General features: G+C 33.0%; 1 protein-coding gene across 4 annotated transcripts in view; it reads right to left on the reverse strand.

The window, feature by feature from the left end:
• Positions 1-27655, reverse strand: part of LOC132702814 (facilitated trehalose transporter Tret1-like) — a 70288-nt gene that overhangs the window by 34454 nt on the left and 8179 nt on the right. The window contains exon 1 of one of the 4 annotated variants that reach the window (XM_060671608.1): positions 25551-25604. The exons of 1 other annotated variant lie outside the window; for it this stretch is intronic. The gene's annotated coding sequence lies outside the window, so the exon portion shown is untranslated. Of the gene's footprint in view, positions 1-5706; positions 5741-8084; positions 8100-25550; positions 25605-27655 lie in introns of those variants that run through there. 2 more of the 4 variants (XM_060671609.1, XM_060671607.1) reach the window with 2 other exon arrangements.

Genomic DNA, 27655 nt, shown 5'->3' on the forward strand with positions numbered 1-27655 from the left:
AAGTTAAAAATATGGAAAAAATCTGTTTGTAGATGTATTAAATTGATTTTCATAAAATTATTAAAAGCAATTTAACTAATTCCAAACAGAAAAACCGAGTTTAACCTAAAATGTATTTAAATCCTTTGTTTAATTAGCGTAATACAAATATTTAATTGAGAAACGACAATAAAGTTATATTGCTTCTGCAGCAAGGGGCTAAGCTATAAAACAATCTACATAATTAAATAGTTCACCTAATGTTTTATTCCTAAAAGATAGGTTAGTTATTAAAATGTACTTCAATTTTTCGTGTAACAATTATATTATTTATTTAAAAAAATCTTTTGTGTTTTCGAAAATGCTTTTATTGGAATGTTTTTTCCTCAGTTTTATACGCGTTGCGACAGTTTACAAAAACATTATAAAATAGTTTCATTGAACATGGATTCTTTAAAAAGCTTTTGCATTTTGGACACAAGTCAAAATTTTATTGAACATTGTATCGGAAATCGGAAATATGTTTTTACGCAATGAAACTTAATTTTAGGCGATATCTTGACTACCAACCGAGATAAATGCAGTGGTGTACTCAGATTTTTTTCTACAGTTATCCATTTTCTTGTTAATGAATACAGTTTTTTTATTTTATGTGCCAATGATAGTTGGATATGGTATTTGAAAAATGCCCTTGACGAGCCCTTTTTAGCGATATAGATTTAGTAGTATCTGTGATGAAAAAAGGCGGAAATATAGAGAAATTTTTTGTATATTGTAACATTTGCATATTTTGTATATATACTGGACCGTGCATATGGCTGAGAGTGTCAGTTGAGGACACAACGAATTATGAAAAGTATGATATGTTAATGTCATATACCTACTAGACATATAGAGTGGACAGTACAGGAACTCATGAAGCAGCTATGTAATTTTTTTTGAGAAGGTCCATTCAAAGTGCGCATGCGCGAGATTTAAAATTTCGTTTGAAACCAATAGCAACTCTAATGGCAAATTCTGACGTTGGAACCATAAGATGTTGCTTTCAACAAAAAAACATGGCTTCTAACAGACCGTCCACGTTTGGATGCGGCATCTTTACGACAGTATTTTCTCAAAATATGTCGAAATAATATTAAATTTACAGGAACAAAAAGGAGCTAAGGTATGGAAAAGCACTGCAGAATTTAGCAACCGCGTCGGCGTCAGTATATATTATATATAACTTATAGCCCAGATAGCACATAATATCCCCAGTATATCCGGTCAATGTCCCATTTAAGTCGCATGTCCCGGGACATGATGATATTCTTAGGATATACATATATCCTAATGATATCTGTAAAATACATCCCACGGATATCCTCTGAATGGATAGCTCACGGATTTACTGTACACGATATACCACAGATATCCTCTAAATGGATGGTCTGAGGAGATCCCCTTGGTACCATTAGAATAGAAATAAGGGAAAAAAATGAAAAAATGAAACCTAAGAACTAAGAAGGAAAATACTTAGTTAGTTTAGTTTAGTTGTGTTTTGGGAGACATTTGATTGGCAATGTGTGACATCTAAATCGACGTCAGTGTTGGCAAGCCCTAATAAGAACTGGAATCAAACCGTTAAAATCAACTTGTTTTTATTATTTTTGGATACGAACGTGTCAAGAAACGCTATTTTAATAAAAATATAACAGAAAATACGGATTTATCTAAGTAAAAAAAATACAAAAACAAAATTAATATATTTGTTATAAGATCCCTTTTGACAACACTGTTCGGCTGCAACCAATGACGCAACTACTCGCGGTCGTGCCGTGCCGGACTCGCTCGAGTCTCGTCGGCTTCTCCGTCCGTGTGCTATTTGGGAGGTTAAACCTCTATTGAAGTTTCTTCTAGTAAAAATTCAACTTCTAGCCTAATTGTTTTCTTATATTTTCTGTAACTCTTTTCAATGTATTCAATGTATGCTTATATAAACGTTTCGCGAAAATGTATGTTCCATTTTTGGAAGACCTGAAATTAATTATTCAAACTAGTATTGATTTTAAATGAAGAGTTTGGACAATGGGAGAAGATTAAAAGATCTTATATATTAAGGATAGAATTTTCTAAGCAAAAGCGAAATTGCAGGAAGCCACTTGAGAAGCGTTTGCTTTCATCAATCGTATCGACTTAGTGCATAGTTGCCATTAACTACGTGTGTATTGAAGAAGGCGGCACCCAACTGAATATTTACGTTAAAACATTTCAATATAATTAAAGTAAAAGTATTAATTTTGATATTTGGTATTTATGTTTTGTTTATGTTTCATTTAATAGGTTAAAATCACTATAATTTTGTTTTCAAAAATATTGAAATTAAATATTAAAAGTAATATCAAAAATTAAAATATCAAATGGTTCTTAGGTTTCATGTTTTTCACTTGTTATTTCAAATTGTCCTTCTCTTTTCTACAGTTCCAGTGTTTATTAAATTATAGAAAGATTATCATCAAGAAATTTAACAACATTGCTGTATATTTTTAAATTCTTCATGTTCAAGAACCCCCAGGTCCTCAGGTATGAAATTTTGTCGTTCCAAGTGTGGCAGTTTTGGAAATATTTAAGCGTTCAGGTACTTTTTACTAATCCGGTATACTATTCATGTACGCAAATAAAAGCAAGTTTCTATAAAGATCGAATTCCTTTGGCATATAAGGGTAGTGAATAAAAAAGAAATGAAACTGATGATGAATGGAATGATTTATTGAAACGAATTTCTGAAGAAAATTTTTTAGTTAACGTATAGAAAGTTTTTTTCTAGTCATACAAACAAAAACTTTTTCCCAATTTCATTTGATTTGTTAACCTTCATTGATTTCAATTCTGGTTTTCCCGTCTTTGAACACCTGTTAATGAAATAGTTGTGTGCTATTGCAAAAATTATTGTCAATTTTTCTAAAATGCCTACCATAAATAATTAGATTTTATTAAGAACTGATTTTTATGAACACCCTGTACATCAGAAAATTTTGCTATGATGTGAGAAAATTTGAATCTATCAGGCGTAAGGTCTAGATGACGGATTTGATTAGTCTTATTGGTGGCAGTTTTACGATTTTTACGATTTGAGGTTTTTTGTTTCTAAATGCTAAATAAAAAATTATTTATCAAACTCTTGACTGGAACCTTCAGCACTGCATTAACACTAAAAATTATTTAAAATTGTGAGTTATATGTTTATGAAAGCCCCCATCGTCCCAAAAAAAAATAAACTTAATCGTGGGTGATTAATTCTTAAAAACATATCATATGATTTCGACATATTCAAAAAAGGTGCACCAGTTTCGGAGCAGTTCATGAAATAATTATCTGAACGGCAAAATAAAATATCATTACTGAAAGATAAATATTTATTTTTATAGATTTGACATTTGGATTTTTATCTTTCACCAATCAGGGTTAACCACATTTTACAGAGGTTTATCTAAATATATTATTTAAATGACAACTATGAAAAACATCAACTAGTCACAAAGTTATAACAAATATTACTGAAGGTTAACATTGAGTTTAAGTACCTGTTGGCATACTTAGGATTCATTTTTAAGAATTTATAAGATAAACAAAATTGAAACTTATTCCTTCATAGCCATTTTGAATATTGCAAATCTTATTCTGTCAGAATTCTATAAGTAGAAAACGTTAACGTGCAGATCAAATTGATAGACACGTATGTATAAACAATAATAATGTTGGAAATACTGTTGCGATTTCTTTTTTTTATAACTAAATTCAATTATATTCCTCTTCTAGTAAAGACAGCAAAAATAAATATTGCTAACGCTCTTCGTATAAGTTTTATTGTTACTATGAATCTAGCTTATTAATAACACAGACAACTTGTAGAAGTATCGAAAACTCATTATAACCTGTAAAAAATAGTAGAGTAAAATTTTCTTAGAAATGGACAAACTTCCAATTAAATTACAAAAAGTTCTTTATGACGTCTCAGAGTTACTGACACAGGCATTGCTTCCTATAATCAAAGTCACACTGAGGCTTTGAAAAAGTGTATTATTAGTACTTTATTAATTGGCCATACAGAGATTTAAGATAGATCACGACTCTATAAGACTCCTCACTATATACTCAGTGTGACTTGGACTATAGTGTACTTGTCAATGAACCAATAAAATGCAGATTTACGAGTGTTTATCGGTACAGGGAGGTATTTTTATTTTAGACTGTAGGCTGAACAAAATTTCGACGACGGAATGGAGGAGAGTAACGAATCAAAAAAAAAATCAATTGAATATATGCTGGGAGGCAATCGTTTCCAGAGGATATGATGGTAGAATTTAGGTAATATTAAATTTTTAACTTTATTATTGTTTCTACGTATTTAAATTTTAAAGAACTGTTTGAAAAGACATTTGCCAAAATTTATAATATGTAATAACTATATAGTTATGACAACATAATAAATAATATTCCTGAAACCTAAACAGAAAATAAAGAAAAGCGATAATAACTTATATTTTTAAAGTCAAAATTTATGTGCTAATCTTGTAAAAACGTCAAAACTGTCATTGGAAGGAGAGTGGGGTTAACTGCTAACTAACTAAAAGCAATTAATAACATTATTACAGTCATTACACCCAATGGAAGCGCATAGCGTGTTTCGGCCATTTAGAAACTGACCTATAACTTTTTTATCAGGGCACTTTTTTGAGTCCGATGCGTATTCATATATTTTCTGTAATTGTCCGTTTTCCATACAATAATTTGGCTTTTAAAACAAGACCATTTTCAGCCTTTTTCAATAATGGCGAAAATATATAAGGTTTTATGTTTACTTTAGAAAATTTGGGCGAAAGAAATTGAAAAGCTAACGATATACGATTCTCCTATAAATATAAAAGGAGAGAAACACGGCACATACGAAAAGTTAGATGATGTATAGGTTGAACATGTTGGACAAATAAAGTAGTTGATTTGGCCGCACCTTAAAACCGTACCATTTCGGATGTACGTTTTCAATTCTTTACTCTGCAATACTCTATTACACATTAAAATGCCAGTTTTATTAAAAACTCTGGCGAGCCACTTTAAGAGTTTCCGGTACTTTAGTGACGGGTTTGGAAGCGATCGGATGTTTTTCGATTGAAATGACTTTTGTCAGTTCTGACTGTCACATGACATGTCATCCAATGAATGCATGCTCATGGTCGTTGAGAAAACATACTATGCAATACGCTGATAAACTTCTGATCTAACTTATGCTCGATTCATGAATCCTTAAAACATTCGTCTCTATTTTTATGTATTGTGATCACAGTGACTCGACAGTGAAATATTGTTTTTCGGACACTTATTAGAAACTACTTTTTTTAAATTAAGGTAACAAGTAAAGTTTCAATACACCTAAAATTGGATCTTCTTAATAACTTCGAACATGTAGAATACTTGGTAAACATCACTTTCCGAATACGAGACGGTGAGTAGAAAAAAATTTTCAGACGGTTTTGAGAAATTTGGGGAACCACAACTCACTTTTATTTCCAAACAAATAAAAAATCAATCTTCAAAATATATACGTAAATTTAAGAAATGGCAATATTTTCTTTGAAAATAATTTGAGAAACTGTTAGGTGTCTCGAAATTTTTCTATATCTAGTGGTTAATTCCATGTTTCTCAAGAATTGTTTAAAATTGACAATATTCACTATTTATTTTACTCACCGCTTTTGTGCACTTGTTCGGTATTCGTTTACCACAAAATTGATTTATTAAAAGTTTCCTCCGTTATATATTATCAAAAATCCAGAGATTAAATATATTGGTAGATAATTTATTGCCATATATCGGATTACCATTGCTCTGATTATAGGAAATGTTAACAATACACGAAAATCGTAAGACAAGATTGATTAATTAATCCGATAGTAATCAACTGGACGCGTCAGTTTCGACGTAATATTTTGCGTTTCCGTTTCCAAATTTCAAAGTACTTGTAATCCGGAACAACAACAAAAGTGATAAAATGGTAATAAAATATGAGCGTAAGGTAAGTGCCAAGTGTATTTATTTTTTGTAATATTTTCAACGACCTGTCACTTCCGACTCAACCGGAAGTTGCTGTCAACTTGCTTTCAGTTTGATAGAGAAATAAGCCCTGGAATTGGTTACACTTAAAGTTACATAGTGTCCCATTTGAAAAAATCGACTTTAAGGATGTGAATGTTCGCAGCCTAATTTTGGACAACGTGCTTACAAGTACACAACAGCAATAACAAAAATGTGAACTTTAGCCTCCTTAAAATAATTTTGCTAAATCATATTCTATCACATTTTCAGCAATTGCCAAAACATGCACGTTCAAAGTTAGTTAAGCCGGAGGTATATTTTTTTTTCAAAGTGAAATATTTCAGAAACTGTTGGACATTGGTATAGGACATTATACACAAAATATATTTAGAATTTCACACAGAATTAATAAATTTAATAATATATGGGGTGTTCAATTTGAAATAAGCAAGCTGGCAGCAACTTCCGGTTGAACCGGAAGTGACAACATGTTGAAAATATTTTCAAACAGAAGAACACTCTGCACTTGCCTTAACTCCAAACGTTGAAAGCTGTTTCTAAATTACATCAATTACCTTTTAATGAAAAACCCTGAATTGAATTATTTTTTATTTAAATTATTAAAGTCAAATATACTATAGACAGACTAACTTATTAGAAAGTTTATATTTTTTAATCGGATATATGCTGCTTTAATTTCATTTTTACGTAGAACTTCAGAAAATGTGAATGTAAACCATTAGCAATTGCCTAGTTAAGTCACTGAAAAAGAAACTTATTTAACTGCGGGGTATTAATATTATAGTAATAGTCTCAGAAAAAACGAATTTAACATTTAGTACTATAATAGTAGATAACCGGGGTTGATCAGGGTTACCCCGAAGAAAATGTGGGATAACTAACCAAAAACGGACAGGTAAGTTTTTAGAACTTTATATAGGTGTAACTAACCCCTTGGTTATTGACGTCATAGATTGCTCTGACGCCAGCGTACTCGGAAAAAATCAATCAATAGAGAAATTAAAAACTTACAATATGCGTTTATAGCGCAGGCATTGAAAATTCTAAAACATGTTGAAACCCGTATAAGCAACGGAACATAATTGGTTACGATAGAAACAATTAATTTTAAATTTTCATATACAACCTATAAAATGTCATATATATCTAACGTTATAATTGGTAAATATTTAGTGGGATATTCAGTTTTTGTTTTTATATCACCCATAAGCACGTTGGAATTAGGAACTTTCAACAAAAATTGAAGCAAGCTGAACGTATGGAACAATGGAATATATACAGCGAAGTTCTTAAATATGGAACAAATTCATTTAAAAATGAGACATTGGATTTCAAGAAAATTGCTGGTACAAGTCATCGTAATTTTTTCTTACGTATTTTTTGCAGTAAGACAATATACAAGGTCAAAAAGTAGATGTCGATGCTATGTTCCTTTTTTTAAGTGTAATTTTCACTCCACTCAACTTTTTCCTTTGCGGATATCTAAAATTAAAAGTGAGTAGGGAAAAAACTTTAAAATTTAGATGAATTTAAAATTTAAATAAATAAAATATCCTGAATAATGATTTGTCAAGAAGTTAATTCTAGGCATTATCATTACCTAATAAAATTTCCTTGCCATGTTCTGTTTCTATATTTTCTCTCAATTTTACTTACGGCGGATCATGTCATGGATCTTTCTGAATATTTTGTGTTAAACAAACCATAAACTTCTTCTTGAGTTCCATATCCACTAGAAATAATAATTTTTAATTCTCTGAGTTTAATTTATTTTGTTTGATTGTACATTTGTTCTTTTGCTCATAATAAGCTGCCTGATGTATGGTTGAATTTTTAAAATGGTGTTCCATTAAAAAAAGGCAATTGACATCGACATATACACTTTTTGACCCACACCGTATATTTTATATTTACGCTCAAAATGCGCAAAAAAAATTCTAGTGGGCCAGCATATTTCTTAAAATCGAATACCTGAGTTTCAAATAAAGTTTTTCCATATTTTAATCGTTTACCTGCAAATACGCACCGATAAACGCGGACCACCACACATTCAACATTGAATGAAACTCGTTTCTAATACACAAAGCTCCTTCTGTCGTACAGAGATAATTATCAATCAATATTCTTGGAAAAATTGTAAAACAAAACGACGAGCCTTATTTATGTAGTAAAGTATTAGCCATCAATAGACTTGTATGGCGCAATAAAGACTCAACCCATTAATATACAGAAAAACAGGAAATTTTTAATTGAATAATTCGAATCTTAGGTCAAACACCAATAACACTTAATTCATCTGGGATTGCACAACTAATTCGCTGTAATCTCGACCTTGTGTAAATTCCTTAATTTCACACTTATAACGAAAACATAACTCGGAATACTGGTATCCCACTCATACACACACGCACAAGCACAAACTTAGTGCAGTCACAGCAATAAGGCATTTTTTAATGAATTTTCGAATATTTTTTCAAATTATTTTTCACAAGAAATCATATAATTACAACAACAACCGATTCGTAGCAGACATTAGAAACTAGACAGGAGGAAAAATGCTTAATAGAAAAGGCACGGGGGTCTTAGATTAGGCATCGAGGTACTGTATTAAAGTTTGAAAAAAAAATGATTAAGTAAATCGGCCCAGAGAAAATGGCCATCATGGTGAAGAATTGCACCTTGATTTTTAAGTTAGATTAGATTAGATTTCTTTGTTAACTGCGTTTCATACAGAAAATGTTCAAATGTAGTAAATCATCAAATATACAAGGTCTGATCAAAAAGTAGGGCGAGCTTTGAGTTTTAACAAATAGTACTTATTTAATTATCATTGTCCCGTTCAAAGTAACCCCCTCCCCCCAAATACAATACACTTGTGCCAACGTTTTTTGCAATCCTCGAAGCACTTCTGGTAAGCACTTTCTGGTGTAGCCTTGAGTTCTTCCGGTGATATTTTCTGTTTCTCCTCAATCGTTCCAAATCCCCTTCATTTCATGAGTTTTGGGAACATGATTGTGGTTTTGTTTCTGCGCAAGACACAAGTATCGATGAGTTAGCTGGAGCATTACAGTACTGCAAAATCCATGAATGGTTTTCCCACAATTCCGGACGTTTCCTTTGTATTGCTTCTCACAAACGGCGCACAACTTCAAGATAATACTCTTTATTGACCGTACGACCTTGTGGTAAGAACTCTTGATGTGCTACAATACGATAATTGAAGAAAACAGTAAGCAAAACCTTGACATTTGATCGAATATGACGTGCTTTTTTCGATCTTGGCAATACTGCGTTCTTCCACTGGGACGACTGGACTTTGGTTTCGAAGTCATAATTATGATTCGTCATCAGTTATGACCTTTTTGAGCATATCAAGATCGTCATTGATGTCGTTTAACAGCTCTTGGGCAATGCTTCTTCGACAATCCTTTTGTTCAAAATTTAAACAGTTTCGGAACAATTTTGTTGCTACACGTTTCATGCTCAAAATTTTGGAAAAACACCATTTGTTCAATTTCGCAACTCTTTAATAAGTTATTGACGTGCTGGGACATCCAGAGCGAGGTTCGTTATCGACGTCTTCTTGGCCATCTTGGAACAGCGTGTACCACTTAAAAACATTGTTTTTTTTGCTCAAAGTAAATTCACCAAATGCCGTTGTCACGTGTAATGCAGCACAGTGTGCCATTTTTTACACAAAATTTTATGCAAATTCTTTGTTCCAGCACAAAAAAAAGGAAACATGCAAAGTGACTGAATCTGTGAACATATGTTAGGGATGTGTATACCAACATAACAAAAAAAATATCAAAGATCGGATGTACGTAACCTGTCCAATTACAAAAGTCACCTTACTTTTTGAACACATCTCGTATAAGAGTACAACAAAGCATAACATATAAAAAGGAAAAAAAACTTATCTAGTACGAATGAAAACTACACTACGTTATAAGGCCTCAAATTTGCTGACAGTGTTAATGATGTAGGTATGCTTTAATACTTTCATTAAATTTTGGACTACTCAAACCCCTTGCAGCCGTTGGATAGTCTCAGAACTAGAAAATTGTTCTAAGATTTTCTAAAGCTAAACCTACGCTCTCTAATCAGATCTCCAGAATGAGTGAAATAAATGTAGCAATCGGAATTATTCTCCTTTCTGTGGGTCTCTAATAACTCATAGTAGATAAAGATGCACTATAATCATCACTATAAATTTTTGAAAATACGGTTGACAATCCTATTGGCAATATTGGCAAATTCTAAATATGTGATCCGGAATATGGTGTTTCCAATTCAGGTAGTCATCAGTCCGAATACCAAGCAATCATTGATTTCCCACTATTTGAAATGCAATTAGAGAAAAACACAATGCTTTGAATTTTATCCAAATTTAGTTTGAGACAATTATTCATATACTAAACATTTTCTTTACTTTCCAACATATTTACTTTAATGGACAGTTCTTCAGCATTCACAGCCGAAGAAGTAAAAGGTGTAAGTAAAAGAAGGAAAGCCAGCTTCCTTAAAAAAAAATTATATTAACCATGGTTAGGGTGAATCTTTTTTCTTTAATGCGCTTTGCACTATCTATTAAAAAAAAGTGTTTTCAACCATTTTCGGAAATATTTGTCGCTAATCTCAAAAAAGCCAAACGCACTCTAACAAATTTAAAATAATTAAAAAGTGCTTTTTCTAGGCTACCCATAGTTCCATGAGTGCGGCCTTGCCACCAAATGGCGGTTTCTGACGTAATCGCAAAAAAATATATTTTCTGAACACAAAATGCAACGATAAGAATTTCTGGGAGGTCCTAACAAACCAGTGAAAAACACACCCCAATCTTTATAGATTTTTTTTATTTTTATATATTTTTTTATTTTTATATTATTATTAAGAATAAAAGAACTTAAAGGTGTTAAGTGAAGGAGGGTACCACAGTACTAAGATCTCAGCAGGTCCATTGTTCTCCCTCCGGGCCAGAACACTCAGCTTTAGTAGCCTAGTAGTGACTTCTCGTGGGCAATGACAGTCTCCTTGATTGCCCATGGAGATTTATATGATTTGCACGTGGGAGTGCTACTGAAATCCAACTTGCATTGGGGTTGTTAAGTAAGCAATGGTCCCTATGGTCATTTGTACCTTTTTCCTGGACATAGTCGAGCTACTAATTGTTTGGATAGCAGGTTCTTGTTTCGTCGAATTGTTTAATAAATTGTCTGCCGAACAATGACTGACGTCACTAGAGCCACGGAGTGGGCGGCATGAATTCCTCTGTAACGCATAGGCCCTTTAATCAAACTAAGGATGACCATATGGTCGACTGACGCGTCAATGAGGGCACGGTGACATTATAGCTCTAGTTCTGACTAAAATGTGGTCTATGAAGTACCAAAACTAACTGCTTGCTATCTGTACAGATACATTGAGTTTTACAAGTAACTTTGCGCCTGCTGATTTCTTTTAGGGCTACAGTAATGCCAGTGAGCTCCAATTTGCATCACACTGTGCATTTCACCTATAGCCATCATCATGTAAACTTAAAGAAAACTAGGAATCCGGAGGATTTGGAAATAGTGGAAGTTTCTTTCTTAGTTAATAGCATTATGCAATCTAACAGACAAAGACTATCACAATTATGTGAATATGAATTATTGTATCCTATATCGCACTATATCCTAAAAAATATTTTTTAATACGGCATTTAAAACCTTTCATTGGAGAGTTCTGTTTTTGTATCCAAGAGATGTTGGCCCGACAGTGCACAATATCAAACAGAGCTCAGTCTCTTGCATTCTGCCTGGGTATTCAAGAGTCATCGTAACCTTTTAAACCTTTGTGGAGCATTAACAGGTCTGTTAGCGTTCTTTTGTTTTGAAGAAAATGGTTGTAATCAATATTTGTGATATGCAAGATATCTTAAAAATCTGTTTTCTACTCTTTCCAGAAGCATGATGTGGATGTTATAATTAGGATTCCAGAGTACTGAAGCAAACGAAAGTTTACTGTGAACAAATGCATTCAGTTTCTTTTTATGAAGGCCATTTTATTCAATTCGCTTATCACTCTCTACATATATAGCACACACAGCTTCCCAGAGGTTGACATTATTTTGTCCGTGTTTAATTAATTTATTATTATAGCTTATTTTTACAGTAAAATTTAAATTCAAGACATTGATTACCTAAACTTTGGACAATTCTAGACAGTTCTGAGCAGAACTCTACTGCTCGCCGTTTTGATTTTGACTGTGGCATTTTCCAAAGTGTGACCAGATGCGCATTAAATTTTCTAGGAAGATTTTGTTGTGTTACGAAATAGAGAAATGTATAGGGTGGTCGTAATTGGAGTGTTTGAATAGGACATACCTATTTCTGAACTAGATAGAGCTAAATCGACTTACAATCGACGTAAATGTCTCGCGTTTCGAGAAACATTTAATTGTTAAAAGCGCATGGCGATATCTTCACCAGCAACCAAGATATATGGCATTTTTCAATTTTCGACACTTTTGAAAATTGTTTAGTTCACTTAGCAATTTAAAATGTACCAAAATTATGAATTGTAGGATATGATAAAGTGTTACATTTTGTCAAAGGAAAATGCAGAGGCAGCCAATAAATTTGTTTCAATATATATCCAAAGCGTCACTAACCAGATAAGTTCCAAAAAGTCAAGAGACAAAATCAAAATGACTTAACTGAAGAACAGGAAATCAGGGACATGAATATAATTAGAGAAGTATAGGAAAATGCAAGAATATTCCCAAGGGCAACAAATGCTGAAAACCTGAAGTTTTCAGTACTTTAAAAAAACATAAATTCAAGCCATATACCAGAAAAGTCCACTAATTACAAGAACTGCAACTGGTTTATCATAAAATAGTGTGGTATATTAAAATCAGCAAGATCGCTTTTTATTCAATGCATGGAGACGAATTCATCGAGGTACATTTGTGGGAGCTTATTTTTTTAATGAAAATATGACAGCGGATGGTAATATAAATATATTGCAAACATGTATTGTTTCAATTTTGGAAGACTTACCATTAATTCTTGCATACTTCTTCAGCTAGATGGTTGCCCCGCTCACAACGTCCCGATTATAAGAGAACTTTTACATGAAGAGTTTGGACAATGTTGGACTGAAGCTAGAGGTCGCATTCTGTGGCCTGCGAGATCGTGTGCTGCTCTAGATTGTTTTTTATAGGGGAGATTAAAAGATCTTATATTTAAGGATACAATTGTCCAAGCATAAGCAGAGCTGGATGAAGCCACTCCAGAAGCGTTTGCTTCCATCAATCCTATAAAGTAAGTGAATAGTTGCTATTTAGTATGAAAAAGGTGCCTTTAGTGTATTGCCTTAATTGGATCATTTACATTAAAATAAAATTATTAAATGGTTCTTAGGTTTTGTGTTTTTCACTTGTTTTGAGTTGGCCTTTTTTTTTAATTACCAGTGCTTAATTAATTATTTTTATTTTTTCTTTCTATTTGGCGTCTTTTTCAAAATATTATTCACGGCCTATTAAAACATAAACAAAAAATGCCCTATAATTCAGACTTTTTTCATCACAGATTCCAAGCGCAGATAACAATCAAAAAGGCCCTATATCTCGGTTGGTAGTGAAGATAACGCCATGCTGTTTTAACCATTAAATGTTTTTCAAAAATCTAGCCCTTAATATGTAAATAGATTTTGCTTTATCTAGTTTAAAAATAAGTTTTTTCTGTTAAAACTCTCCAGATATGCCCGTAAAGGGCTAGATACTAGCATTTTTAAGACCTTAGTCAATTATGATTGCTGCATAAAAGCAGAAATTTGTATTGATTTATAAGAAAACGGAGAACTGTAGAACACATCTGAGAACGCCACCGCAGTTGCTTCTAAAAAATTATGTTTTTATCCTTTTTCTAATAATGTTTATATCCGAGTCCAACGTTTTGGAAAAACGCCGTACCTATATCTCCGTTTTTGGTGAAGATATTGCCTTGCGCTTTTAACCATTAATGTTTCTTAAAAATCGAACCCGTGTTACCTAGTTCAGAAATAGGTTTCTCCAATTAAAACATTCCAATTACGACCACCGTATTCAGTGTGGTGTGTAAATTTTATGTGCGTTTTATTTGACCAAGGCAAACGTATCAGAACCCATTAAAATGTAACAACTTTATGTACTTTGCGGCCACTACATTCAATTTATCTAACAGCTACTTCTAGACTGTCATATTGTAGTGCCACTGATTTCGACTTATACTCGAGTTTCTGACCTATGGTATAACGTTATATTACATAACGTAAGACATAGGTACTTTTTAGGTAACTACCTTAATTATAGGTAAAACAAATAAATCGATAACGAGTTCGCCGTCTTTAAAATGTCAAAAATTCCAACGCAGGATCAACGAAAATTATGGGTTTGATAAGAATGTTCCGATGGTTAATCGTACGTTTAGAACACTATCTACACTGCGGCTCGTAAATATTAAGCGCTTGACAAGTTTCTATTGGTCCGGACATCGCTACTAATGAGTAGCATGCTTATTCAACTTAATCAATATGTTGAGAACTATGAACGAATGTGCAACAGATTTCGTGGTATTACAATGTTTCTATGTTGCTAAGAATGCATTTAGTACCTCCAAAAACACAATAGAAATTTTAACAACCTTATCTATATCTATTGTTGTGAAGTCATTTTATGAAATTTTTGGTTTGAACAATTTATGTTTATCTAAAATGTTAATCGCAAAATCAGCAATGTTACTGTTTTACCGGCGGGTTTCTAGGAATGGGTGCAGTATACCTTAAAAACACGACTTATTGACGAGAAATAGATTGCGCGACGCCTGCCACTAGAAGGCCGTTTTTAGAGGTAGTTTTCCCCCATTAAACAGGGTCCAATAATGCAGCCAATATTGGTTTTGTGAGCCATTTTTTTTGTAGAAAGAGACGGGTACTAATGGCCATCATTTTCTTTGCCATATATGTTAATACTAATGACTTAATGCTAGAGATTGATATAGCGGGAGATAGAAAAATGTTTGAAGAGATTACTGGCTGTGTGACCAGATAACAAAAACATCATCAACTTATCAATGGCTGCTTTTTCAAAATATTCCATAGCTGTTCCTGAGATTTATTCTTAAATGTATTCAATCAAAATGAAAGGGTCTTCAGGGAAGTTTTTAGATTTACAAGTCGGATAGTGGATAGGACGCAAAATTGAATCTGTCATTAGAATTTCATCTTTTCAGGAATCCATAAAAAAACAGGCACTCCGCAAGACCCTAAAATTCTTCGACTACGAAGATCTTTCCTAAATTTACAAAACAAATCTACTTGTGCCGGCTATCGCAAGCATATTTAAGAACTAAAAAGAATTAAATTAAGTTGTAAGGTGGGGTTTGCGGGTACACGAAATTAAACAATTTATGTGTCACTTCAACTATGTAATTCCGAACTCAAGTAAAATACTACGGGTGGACAACGAAATATTCGAAATTAAACGCGTTTTCCGAGAGTCGCTGCATAACCCTTTGCGGTCGGTGTTCTACTACTTCTCCGTGGTTCGTCTGATGCACGGTAGCGCGGAGGGTCGCGGCGACGGCTACGTCTGGGACGTGCGGTGCCACATATGGGCGTGCGCTTTTTAAAATGTTCGTTACAAAGTTAGTTTTGACGTTAAATGTCTCTTTACTACAGTTCCTAATCCTTAAACACTAAGTACAACCTCAATCAGACAAAAAAATGCAGTTTAGTAAAGAGCGCGTATACAGTCGCAAATAATCAATTTAATCGATTTTTCGAAATTAATTAAAAAAAAACTATCTGGATATTTTTTTTTCAGTGATTGACATAGACACTAGCCCCAAACTTACAGTTTCAGAATAAAAAAATAAAATGCAAAGCATTGCATGTCGAAAACAAAAATAAAGTTAGGTGCTGTCAAACAGTTGTATTTCGCACCAACATTTCTGCATTTTCTTCTAGCAATTACATTTGAGCACTTTTTTTCTCAAAAATCTCAATCTCAAAAAAAGCTGACGTTGTCCCAGATATTGAATTAGACCATTAGAGAGTCACTTAAGAGAGCTTTAAAATGATGTACTACTCAACCGCCTTGAAACGGTCGGGAAGGTATAAAACTACCCCTAATATATGAAATAACCAATTGTTCGTTTTATTTATTTCGGAATCATTATTGGGGGTAGTTTTATACCTTCCCGACCGCTTGAAGACCATTTTCAATGGTCTATTTCAGTATCTTGGACAATGTCAGCTTTCTTTGAGATTCCGAAATAAATAAAACGAATATTTGGTTATTTCACTATTGGGGGTAGTTTTATACCTTCCCGATCGATTCTAGGTGATTGAGTAGTACATCATTTTGAAGCCCTCCTAAGTGGCTCTGGAGTGGACAACGTCAGATTTTTTTGTGATTGTGAAATGAATATAACGATTTAGTTGGATTGATGCGAGTATAAAAGGAGTTTCTCTATAGCAACATTGAACATGGTTTCTGGGAGTTCCCTTACAATATTTCCTTGGTTAATTTCGCGGCATTTCCACAGGAATACGTTTTTTAAATTAAATAACGAACTGGTCCACTGTAATATTCGCAAATCCGAATCCAAATCCAAATCTAACTTCAGCCACATGGAAATACCTTCGAAAACATCCGATTGCTCCTACTAAACCCTTGCGGTAAAATCCCGGAAGTGTCCGAAGTGAAACTGAAGTGGAAAAATGACGCTTCCCGCATGCTACATCGCCACACGCTACCTACGTATTTAGATATTTTCCGGACGGGAGTAGAAAAAAATATTGGTAAAATGTACCTCAAAATATGTTTAGCGAATTTCGCAAATACCAAAGAAGAAACTGGACAAGTAAGTAATTTTTGAGATAGGCTTGTATGAACTTTCCCATAAACATTTTTTTTTTATTTCAAGACAAAATCGCGAAGGTTACAATATTTTACTACACAGCATCACGTTTGAAGTAAATCTGAAAATTTAATCCGATTACAAACTTGATAGTCGCACATAATCTTTTAATGGGATTATAATTTACGGTAGTCTGTCTGTTGGTGGAACGCAATATACGTCAAATTAGATGATTTTAGTTCTCAAGAATGTTGAATATTCCAATATTACCCTCGGAATTTCTGCCTTATTTGGTTTTGTTTGCAAATACGTGTTGTATTATATGATCTATCTGTTCGGTTATTGTTATATTGTTAAATTAAACAAAAATAGCCAAATTGGACGGTGAAATTAAACAAGTCGCTAACGTAAAACTTGATGGAACTGAAAATTTATTCTTACGAAAATAACGCTGACTAGTTACACACCAGCATTTACACTATCAAGAATTTGCATCAATTTTATTATTTAAATTAGTTAATTATTTATATTTCGATTATTACTTGAAGGTGGTAAACAATGATTCAGTAGAAAAACTAAGAGATTATCGAATTTAAAGTGCGTTATTTTTTGTTTACACAGCTTCTCTCTCATCTTTTACATCATTCACTATTTTTTAGAAAAAAAAATGTTTACTACCAAAATTATAAAATAATTTACAATTGTTCTAAAATATAAATGGTTATTCATATATGATGGCATTCATAGATACTCCCATTTATACTCAATTATCTAATAGGGTTGTTGTAGTGTTTAACACTCTATATTTTTAATGCCATTTCCTACGGGTGAAAGTTCATTATGAAAAATTTTACAAAGCGGACAGTCTATTATCCTATACTTGTGTTGAAATTAGTTCAAATCCTTTATACAGGGTGAGTCAAAATAAAAAATATTAATTTTCGTCAAAAAATCAAGTGGAACATCCGGTATATTATACTTCCATTGATTACTCCTATTAATACTCTTTAAATTTTATTAAGCACTGAATAAACTTAATATTTTTACTTTGTTCTCAATCTTTTCTGATATTTTCGCACGGTTTGAAATGTCTCAGTATTTTATTCGTAAAAAGATTAGGTATAGGCAATGCTTGATAAAATTGAAGAACCATTAATAGGAGTAATTAAACATAATGCACCTATTTCATTTTGACTCACCCTCTATGAACGATTGTTATGATACAGTAACATATGTTATGTGGCTATAAATCCGAAAACATTTATGATAGATCATTACAACTCTACACTGGGTGACTGGGTATAGTTTGATTTCCCCCATATTTATGAATCGCCCTCTATAACTTTTGTATTTAGTATTTTGCTCTAAAACAAAAAATACACGAGATATATTACTTTCACACACTATTTGGATACTCGTAACGGAGTTGGGTGTAGTCAAGCTTAAGCTTGTTCCGGTAGGTCATCAATATTGAAACTCTTTACGAGTATTAAAGGTTGCCAGGTTGTTAATACCGCGAAAGTCCGAAATTAGTGATTGTTGACATACACCGGTTATAATCAACAGACACCAAAGGAATTCGTGAAAGACCGAACAATTATCGGTTTTATTATCAATTCATTCCTTCACCGGTGTATATCGACAAACGCATATAAGTTTTGGTCGGTGTCGGAAACGACAGGTCCTAACAGGCTTTTGTGCAGTAAACCGTGATCAAATTCTTGAAAAGTTAAATACCCTAATAATAAGTAAACGAGAAGACAATCGTTTTTAGTTTTCTCAATAAAGTTAATCCGAAATCGTTTCTGAAGTAATTTCCGCTAAAAGTAAGTAGGTAAGTAAAGTAAAGACTAGGATCGTTTGAAAGCTTTTGACATTTTAAAAGCGAGTGACGAACAAAAGTTAATTGTGGCATTAAAACCAGATGAAACGAATATCCAGTATTATGTAGCCATAGAGGCTGCTTGCAGAATTGCAAGTCAAATACAAAAATATTACCTACGAAGTCGTAATTCTCCATTTAAATGAGAAGCAGTGCACCTAAAGAGGATATCATTGTAAATTCAATGGTGACTTCTGTCGATTTGACAGACTTGCAAACACACAGCGATGGCAATTACAAGTTTATAATTGTTTACTAAGAGAGTGGAAGAAGTAGCACACCGCCTTCTTTACATTATTTTAATATTTGGTGCTCCCGCATTCGCATAATGGCAGAAAACTCAGCAACCAAGTCAAGTCGGAACTACGCGCTATGTGGATATCGATGACCATGTTCGATGTTGGATGACCAAAATACAACCTCTGATCCTACAATCATATAGAATATTGTAGTAGAAGTGTGCAACCAGTTCTAATCATTCATTTTATTCCTTATTGCTCATATATTCACTAGTTTCAATTAAATTTTAATCAGTTTTGTGGTGGAAAAGGGAATTTTCTTGTGCTTTAATATTCCGGAAAACTGCTACTATTAGGGTATTGTACCTATTGTACCTGTTGATTTCAAGTGTACGATTCGATAGAGGATGTCGGCTCGTATAGCATTGTGGAAGCGACAATGAAGTGGACTACTCCCTGGTATGATATGAATATAACCCATAATATCAAAATAATTTCCTTTGAATTTCTGGGTCAATATTTAGTTAATTTCTTTGTTAGAAAAACTTCTAGTATTGGAGATTTTTGCTTTTCGTTTGTTCATTTACCCATATTCTTACTGAAATTTTTTACTCATTAATTATGTTATTAAAAATATAAATAAAAACCTTTTGCCGGTTTTATATACATTACTGCACTACAATTGTCACCGCCAAAAATAGTCTAAATCTATCACAATCAAGTTAAAAAGGAAGGCAAACGATTAAAATTGACTAAGTAACAAACAATAAATATAAACAATATCCACCTTTACCTCATATATTAACTAATCCACAAACCAGCACGTCCTGATCTGAAATGCCGACTGATCTACAAGTCACCACGCTTTCCACTCGAACACTGACTGATTAATTGAAAAGCTGCAAAAGAAAATCTACTACTCCAAGTAAGAAAAAAGTTGCGAACCTTAAAAAAAATCTGCGGCCCAAATTGGTGATTAATTAGCAAACAGAAATGGCACCTCGAATTTGCAAGGAAAATTTAATTTCCATGGATGAGATTTTAGCTCAAGCAGCCACCAAAAAGAAATGTTCCACGTCTAAACATAGCTGCAAAAATAAGAGGCCTTTGTGTAATTCAATGTGTCATGCTAGTTTAAGTTGTCGCAATAAATAAGGCTACCATACATTTACTAGGCTCTTTTAAATTCTAGTTAAAGAAATAAAATGCATTTTATTGTTATATTAGTATTACATATGTTTGTTGTGTTTGTTTGTTCAATAATTTCTTCATGTTCATTTGAAAACTTCTTTCATGTTTTAATCAAAAAAATAATCTATGAAATTATATTTCATTGCCTTTTTATAAAAAAATCTTTTGAACCTGAGTGTATGATAAATGTTGACATTCGCTGTTGACAGTTACAAATAAAATGATTTTTGATGAATTTATCACACATACGCCAAGTAACTTGGTGGCTGTTGACATTCATTGGTATATCCTAACAATCAGCGGTTTTCGGACTTTCACGGTAACATATCCACGCATGGATGGCTAAAGTTATTTCCACTGTTTTTAATGAAACAAGCTTCCTTAGATTTGCGCTTTTTCTAATGAGGCTCCCTGGGATGTTGTGTTGTTGGGTCCATAATACCCATACCCTTCGTTGTGTGTTTCCTATTTTCTTCAATTTTAACGTTTAAAGGTCTTTTTGTTTCCTCTAGATGTTAACAACGAATACGACTAAATAAGAATAAGCAGCCATCAAAGACTTACAGAAGACGTGAGCATCAAGATCCTTCCAGCGGACAAGGGCGACGCTATAGTCATCATAGACACTTGCTAAAGGCAAACCACTGAACCTACTGGTACGATCCAAGGACGAATCTATCGAACAATCCACCCGCGTTGCCGTTTCAGATATAGACGTAAGAAGAACCACCCTTCGAACATGTTAAAATTAACAGTTATAAGCCATTTAAATTCACACCAGTACAAAAACTACAAGAAGCAGATTTCAACTTAAGACTCGAATTTTGCAATATAATGATGGATAGGTTTTTTTTAGATAACATATTCCAAAACATAATTTGAACAGATGAATAAATATTTACGTCTACGGTGTTATTTAATAGAAAAAACACGCATTATTTGAGTTCAGAAAATAAAAAATATGTTTTTGAAGTAAACAAGCAGGGGACAAGATCCGTGCGCAATCTGGAGATCTAGAATTTTAGGACCCATATTTTATCAACGAAATTTAACATCCGTACAATATTTAATCTTATTAAGGAACGAAATTCGGCCACTTATACATAATAATATTCCGCAAAGAGAGCATCCAAATTTAATTTATCAGCAGGATGGCGCTCCTTACCATCGAAGTGCTGCGAACGAAAATTTCAGAGAGTGGATTGGGCAAAACGGAACCATCTCCTGGCCAGCGGGGAGTCCAAATTTGACCCCGATGAATTTTTTTTTGTGGGGCACATTGAAAGATATGGTTTACAAAGATAAACAGTCAACAGTTTTGGAAGTGCAGGAACGAATTTGCGCGTCAACACACCATCTGAATGAAACGAATTACGGCTCAAATACTATATAACATTTAGAAATAGCATACACTACTTGTATTCTGCAAAACGGCGGACATATTGGAAAAGTAATTTAATTAATTTTACTTGTAAGGCATTAGTAGTTGGTGTTATTTTTTTGTAATCGTTTCACGTAGACATTTAGACGAAGAAGTAAGTACAGCTTAATATTCTGTTTTTAATCTGACTTCTTAACAATTCTCTAAAACGGTTGTGAACAAGTGGACAACAGTTTGATATCTTAATAATTTAAATCTTAAATCTGGTTTTTAATTTTATCTGTCAATTAAGCCGAAACGGTAATTCAGAGACCCGTACTATGTTATATCATTGAAATATGCAGAATGTCTCATTTAAGAGACTTGAGAAAAGTTTCATTTTGCGAAAAGTGGCAAAACAAGTATTATTTTCGTAAAAATAATAGATCGAAAAAAGTTCAAAGTTAGGTGGTTTAAATATAACCCGAATTCTGAAGATGATCGCCAATAAGTTCGAAACGTGCATCACAGACCCATAGTCATATTTATCGTCGAATTTGATTTTGAAAGGACTGTCCAAAAATCCAATAAAATGTAGAGTGTTCTATTTTAAAAAAATATAATTTTGTTTTACCGCCCTGTGTATAAAAAAGTTAAAATTATTAAAATAAAAAAAAATTCAATACAAACAACTTTTGTATTTAAATAAACTGGGTTTCGAGATATGGTATACTCTGCTCTTAAATTGACCACCCTGCACGTAATTTGCTGACTTGTTTAATGTTATCTGGCATTTTTCCTTAAACATGTGGAGCAAGAAAAAGAACTGTATTTTGAGCATACCATACAAGCCTCATAATACTATTTTGGATTTAATGATTGCTGTTTTGATATTGTAAAATTCTAATGTTCTATAAGTTCGATGGTAATAGTTTTCTCCATAAACACACCTCCAAGCTGTTGTATATGAGCCTGCATGTACATTTGGGATTAGAAATATTAAGAACTTTAAACAATTTTTTTCCAGTCTCCATTACTTCTTTCTTACGGTTCTTACTCTTATCGGAGGTCGGAAAACATCATCGCTATACTACTCATTTCTCAGATTTTTTTAGAAAGGAATTTCTCTTACGTTCTACGCTTCTCGTTCCCTTGATCTTTCCTTGGATTATAACAACGCGTATCTTTCGTCCCTCATTATATGACCGAGATGTCCCAATTTCCTTCTTTTTATAGTTTTTATTAGTTCACCTTCTTTCCCCATTCTTGACATCACATCCTCGTTTGTCACTTTGTCCATTCATGATACTCTCCACGTTCTCCTATAGCACCACATTTCGAATGCTTTAGTTTTTTTGACATTTTTTTTGAGTCCATGCCTCCATACCATACAGGAACACGGAAAAAACATAGCAACGCAACATCCTCATTTTAATAAAAGCATGTGCTGCTATTTCTTTTTTACCGTTAATTTGTCCAGTCGTTCGTTATTTTCAGTAATCAAGGCCCCCAGATATTTGTGTGATTTAACTCTTTCAATTAGTTTTCATTGGATCAGTGAATAGAAGACAGTGGATCCACGTTTTTCAACTATAAAGAGTAGTTTTCAGCTGTTCTTCTGATACTATTAGATCTGGCAGTTTTTACCGCCCTTTGAATGTTTCGCAAGAATTTGCTATTTTGATTGTCAGGGCAGCTTGTATATTGCATAATATTTTAAGGCAGAAGAATGGTTACCCTTTCCAGGATTTATCCAAAAATAAATCTTGTTTTCTTTTTGGTTAGTTGATTAGAAAAATAGAACGCATAGATGAAATGGCGAAATCTACTGTTCATTTTATTTTGGGAAAACAAAAATTTCACCAGATGAAATTTAGAATTTGTTAAGCGTTTAGAGAAGACTAGTTCTTCGAACCTTTAGTAACATTATAATTGTTAAGAAATATTTCATATTGGACAGTTGCAAGGTGTTATCTGTGTTTGGACATTCTTTATAATATTCTTTTTGTAGTCGGTGCATACTTAACCAAAACATTAATAATTTAACCTTTTTGTGATTTAAACAATGTAGAATCACATTGTGTGGTACATCATTGCATTTGTTTTAAAAAACAAATACATGCTGTAGTTTCTTCATGGACCATATAAACTAATGAATTTGATGATAATTTCGCTGAAACAAAATGTCGTACTGTGGTAACGACAAAGACAATCGACATTTGCGTATATTTAGAAGTGATGGCAATTTTTTAGTTTTCTTCACAGCATGTTATTAACACTTAAATTATGCAACTTTTTGATAGACAGTCTTATATTATCTATCTTATATAACAACTTATTAGGAGGAAAGTTTTAAATTAAAAAAAACTAATGGCAACAAAAATGAGAGTGGAATGAGAATAAGTCACCATAATGGATAGAGTACGAGATGGCCAATGAGAATAGTCGAATGAACCCCAAAGCAAAGAAGGGAAGTTGGTAGATCAAGAAAAAGGTGTAATAAACAATTTGAGGAAGGAGGGGGGAATGGAAATTTTAGATACTGTACAAATCGACAAAGATAGAGGTTAAAATGCGAAATAGCTGTAAAAATTCGCAAACACAAATGTCGTAATAAATAAAAAATAAAAGGACCAAATTGAAAGAAAGGCACTACATCAAGATAGGTTCGAAAAAGTGCCAGTTATTGAGTAATATTCAATAAAATATGCGATAAACATTACCAATGCCTTCTGCTTATCGCTTTACTTGAAAATTTTTTATCAGCAGCTGTCCAAGATCTTTATTTAGGTATTAAAATTTAGCCAAAAATAAGTGGCATTTTCAATATTTTCTAGATAATAATAATCACGTCTCAGTTATTTGACACAATCTAGCATGTCCTTCCGTATACCGGATATGATACACCCAAGTCAATGAGTTGGCAAAAACTCTTAATTTGAAATACGGGTAAAGTCCCATACGGTAGGGAACTTATTTTTACATCTAATATTGATAAATTGTGTTTAGAATCAGCAAGTATATAAAACCAAGTGTTTAAGAAATCCCGTCGGGCCTAAAGAGTATGGGGAGGATTATTTGCCAGCTCAAAATTTTAAAAAAACATAAAGCGATATTACATTACATTGCATTTTTTTCTTTATTCGGTCAGATAGAAGTGAAATCCAGTAAACACTGGTTGCGTTAAAGATTTAAAAAACAATGCTGATATTATCAGTAATAAATTAAAACTTGCTGGCTTTTTTTGTGCAGCATATATATATTTTTTTTACCTTTTACCAAGAGTTTTCAAAATGAAATCATCATATGCATAATTAATTCACCATAATTATCGTCATAAATAAATTTAATTTCTTAATGTACTGGAACTCTATTGAGAATGCATCAAAGCATTTTCGCTCGGTTGTAGAAAAATTAATATTTCACTCAATTTTGTGTTTTGTGAACCAAAAACTCTACCAGGTCTAATTCTCCTTATTTTATTTAAATATTTTTATTTAAACATAGGCATAGGTACTGATGTAAATGAAATTTATTTTATTTATTTATAAATCAAATCAATAATCTTTTTCTTAGAGCCTATAAATATTTATAACTATTTATATTTATATATATAATATCAGAATTTCCACAAGTTTTAAGGAATGCTATTTGGTGTACTTATCAAAAAGTATGTTCTCACACTTATGACAGGATCGCAGACGCAATACAATTCCAATTTGTTTTTTAGCACAGTTTACAAACGTTACGTGTTTGCCTTGATAATTCAGCTATTATATTTACTGACTTAAACGACTGCTAAGTGCGGCCCTGTAAATGTCGCGTGACATCTGGCGTAAGTAAATGTAACGAGCATCGTGTGCGAAAGGACGACTCAAACAAAAAGCCTGATAAATTGTAACACAATTCGGATTACATACCTATTTCACCACTACATAACCCCGTCGCTTTCAGGACTTACCATCCTAAATAAGAAATAGAACGCAATGCGACAGCATGCATACTGAACGCAGAATTGGGTTGGGCTAGAGAGAAAGTGCGGCTTTTCGCCGAGATCGACCCGCATCGTCTCCGTGTTTGCCCAGTTCCAACGGGATTAGTTGCGATATAAAATGAACGGCTAAAATACGGAACAAATTCATGTAAAAATCAGGTATTGGAATACAAGAAAAATGCTCGCACACGTCCAGCATAAACACTAGATGATACTATGCTCTTTTTTTAACAGAACACAATTCTTTTCTTCATAAGCTTTACCGAGTGTCTGATTTCACTTTCCAATAAACTTTGTCCGGTCGGCTCTTCCGATGTTGCTTTGTGGTCCATAAAAAAGTTATTTCCAGATTTTCGATAACCCGTGTGCATCTGCTACTATTTTATTATTTTCATCTCTAATAGTCTATCCTGGATTTTTCTGATATATGTCAGTATTTTTTTTTAATTTTCATGTAGATTGAAAGTATCACTAAGACGGCTGACATCGTTCAGTAAGCCAGTTTTTGTTTGCACCTCTAATTTCATTTCTGATTCTTCTTTGTGGGCCTTTGTTACTATCTTTCCGAATTTTGCGTTTTCTTCGTTTTTCCGTTAGATCTAAAATTTATCTAGTCATCCATTCGATCTTTGTTCCGGTATATTTTTGTTTCTTGCTCATTTTTTTTGCAGTAAATATAAAATACACAGGGTGGGTCAAAAACTAGATGATACCATGGTCCTTTTTTTAATAGAACGCCGTTTATTTAACTTGATTTTCGAATTCGACATCACGTTGCGTACCCTAGAAATTTAGTTTTGAATTGAACAGCTACGTCGTAAGTAGCTAGTACCAGCAAAGTTCTTGAATTGCCACAATTACATTTCTAAAAATATTAAGATATTGTCGAACTACGATTTAAAGAACATATAACATCAAAACTTTAGGTCGGATGCTTTGTTCTAAAATTAGTATTCACAATAGCAATATCAAAAAGATGCTGTGCTGATCTCTGGTTTTCTTACCCCTTAATTTTTGTGACAAAATTCCTGCTTGCGCCTTATATTTGGGATCCGTCGTAGGGAACATATAACACATAAACTCTGAGATATAAAGTGGCTAAATATGCGTAATCGGCGTATCCTGCATGCAACATGTTTCTTTTATAAAATATTAAAATACCAAATGTTAGAAAAAAGTTTTGCTGACTCTCGATCTAGTGAATGCGCTAATTATGCCGCGCGAGCCAACTGTCCGTCCGTAACCATGGCAACCGCCTTTGTTCGCGCGCAGCCGGAAAATTCGTCAGAGTCGGGATCTACATCGCGCAGACAAAATACCGCCTCGAAGTACAACAACGCAAGTTGCACTTAGTAAATGATTTCTTCTCTTGGAACGTTTAAATACAATTTAAATCCGGAACTATTTAGTCAGCATTGAGGTGTTTTACAATAAATGGTACGCTTTTTATTTATTAATTTTCTTTGTTCCACACGTACACTAACATTCGTTCTTTTTCCTTTTTTCCTCTCGGAAATTTATTTATGTTTATATACATTGTTAAAGTAGGAGTAGAACGTATTATAATAGTTATTATATATTAACCGTTCCATCAATTTAAATTATGTACGTACAGTAATAATATTTGTTCTTACTTAAATAATTAATTTCTTAAAAACTTTTTTGGCTCCAACAGCATCTAATACAGACAACTACATGTTGGAAGCTGAATTTTTGTCATTGAGCCGCTTTAAAATAGCTTCATTGTTTCGTTCATTATTTCTAATTTCAATACTGATTCTTCTTTGTAGCTATATTTGTTACTACCGCTCCGAATTTTGCATTTTCTTCGTTCGTCCATTAGATCTGAGATTTCTCTGGCCGTTCGTTCGCTCTTTGTTGTGTGTTTGTCATTTTGAGGAGACTTTTCGTTTAGATTTTCATAAGCTATTTTTATATTAATATATATTCTTCAACATCACTGGCCGAAATGATGGTGTCTAGTTGATTATTGGGAATGTCGATATATTGGAGCAGTTTTATTAAACGAAA

Source organism: Cylas formicarius, unplaced genomic scaffold (assembly GCF_029955315.1).
Source record: "Cylas formicarius isolate icCylForm1 unplaced genomic scaffold, icCylForm1.1 PGA_scaffold_6__28_contigs__length_40554024, whole genome shotgun sequence".
Classification (NCBI taxonomy): Eukaryota; Metazoa; Arthropoda; class Insecta; order Coleoptera; family Brentidae; genus Cylas; species Cylas formicarius.